Source organism: Octopus bimaculoides, chromosome 1, assembly GCF_001194135.2.
Source record: "Octopus bimaculoides isolate UCB-OBI-ISO-001 chromosome 1, ASM119413v2, whole genome shotgun sequence".
Taxonomy (NCBI): domain Eukaryota; kingdom Metazoa; phylum Mollusca; class Cephalopoda; order Octopoda; family Octopodidae; genus Octopus; species Octopus bimaculoides.
Genome location: NC_068981.1, coordinates 4,905,327 through 4,907,779, shown reverse-complemented (window position 1 = coordinate 4,907,779; position 2,453 = coordinate 4,905,327).

Genomic DNA, 2,453 nt, shown 5'->3' with positions numbered 1-2,453 from the left:
ATATATATAAATATAGAATGTGTGTAACATAATAATGTCCCATATTATTTCGTCCTGGATTGTGTCATGAAAGTGAATGCCATATCAGTTAAGATACCACACCTAGGAATTAGTTAAAACGACTGCAAATTTATATGTATATGACATGACAAATACAACGATCCACTTTTAAGAATCTTCTCTTTACTATGCTCTACTACAAGTACAGACAACCTTTTTTGAGAAGTAGACCGCATTAGATATGGCTTATTAACAAGCAGGCCACAATACTAAAACAAATTCAAGGTAATTTTTCATTAGACGTGCCAGTCGCAAACTCCTGCAGGCCACATGTTATCCGTGACGACTCAACTATGATATGTCCATTTTTCTTAAAGACGTATTTTGATAATTCCCCCTTTTTCTCAATTAACATGATTGTGCTAACATTTCTAATAAATCATAATAAAAAAATATTACAGGTTATATTTATAACATAATTTCTCAGAAACAACTGTTGCTATGAACAAATATATATATTTTTCATTTCTAAAGAAATCACTGCTTTCACCTGTTGACTTTGAAGATGAGATCTACTTCAATTTGCAGTGTCTTACTGTGTCTAAAAATTTCAATCAACTGAACTTATTCGAATTATCTCCCTTTTTTCTTCAACAACTGTTTATTTCAATAATCACAATCAACATTTTCCACCTCACTCTATTACTATATACTCTTAAGTTATATGAATATATGAGGCTGTCATATTTTACTATCTTAGGCTCTTCAACAGATTAAATTCTTGCCATCAGAAAATAATCACATGCTATCTTGCACCTACGAGAGGGCCTCAATGTGGCTGTTCTCCCTGCTAGAAATAGCAGCCAAATTTCCCTCAAGCATCACAATCCACTTCTTTTAAAATCAACTGGAAATATTAGATATTGTGACTCAGAATGCAACCTGAAAAAAAAAAATCAAAAAACAAAAGAGGTGAGATGATCATGGTTGGACTGTCTTTCATCATAAGTTCACTCAGTCAGGACTGATGTAGAGGTCCAAAAAAATTACATCAAGATTCAAGATATGATCTTACTGCAGAGCAATGCTTATTGTAACCTTCATGTGTCCACAACCTTTAACAAACAGTTTCAGGTACATTTGACAGTTAAAGATAAACTGAAAGATTTTTTTGTAAGTTTTACAACAACAACAAAAAACTACGGAAGAGGAAACAATTACCTCAACTGTCCTTGTAAATGTGTACGCAGATTATTATCAGCTTGTTTTTCTCTCTTATTCACTGGACCATGAAAAAGACTCTTCAAAATAGGAAGAGAAACCTGTTATGGCATTTAAGTATGACAAAGTAAGCACAATAAATAACTGTTTTAAGTGCACACAATGAAATTTTATAATTCATGTCCCCATTACAGCTTATCACTCATGTATATCTCAATGCTTGGATTCCTCAGGTACGTACTTGAGGGGGTGGGGTGGGGGAGCTGTTGAAACGAAGGGGCAAGGTTGTTATAATTTAGCAGGGGGAAATAACAAAAACTGTTACATTGGTTTCAAATTTTGAAACAAGGCCAGCAAATTCAGGGGAAGGGGAAAGTTAATTACATCGACCCCCATCCCTTCCCCGGGGCTCAACTGATACTTATTTTATTGACCCCAAGAGGATGAAAACTAAAGTCAGCCCACAACAGAATTTGAATGTAAAATGTAAAGACAGATGAGATGCTTCTAAGCATTATTTTTTTCTGGTGCCGTAACAAATCTGCCAGGCCACCATCTTAATAATAATAATAATAATAATATCAAAACCACAGATTTGCTGGTCAGTTGTTTGACCTTAACCAGTTGAGCATGTCCCTTGGTGGCTGATGATATGTGCATCTCTGATCAAGAGCAGAAGTAGTGGGGGAGCATCATAGCCATGTGTTGAGAGGAATTCTTTGGGGTTTGGATAATTCACCTTTGGAAACACAGATGTTTTGTTCATCATCCTTAAACAACCCTTATTCAGAAATAAGGCAGCTCAAGGGTCACCGTTTTAACACGGTTGTCGAGATCCAGAGTGAATCACAAAATGGCTTCAGCTCGTTTACGGAAAATGATTTCCAGGCCAGATTCCAAACCTGGCAGGAACATTAGGACCAGTGTATTGCTGTGCAAGGTGACTGTTTCGAAGGAGATGAGGTTAAAACTTTGATAAATAAGTTATTTTGTAGTAAAGATTGTTTGCCAACATAACATGGCAGTCCTGGTTTAGGACTAATGTTGCTGTAATTTAGCCCCAGGAGACAGTCTCCAGCTGGCTATATGACATGATCTGTGTCCTTATACTTTCGACACAGATTGTGTCGTATAGCCAGCTGGAGACAATGTCTCCTGGGGCTAAATTACAGCAACATTCATCCTAAACCGGGACTGCCATGTTATGTTGGCATACAATCTTTACTACAAAG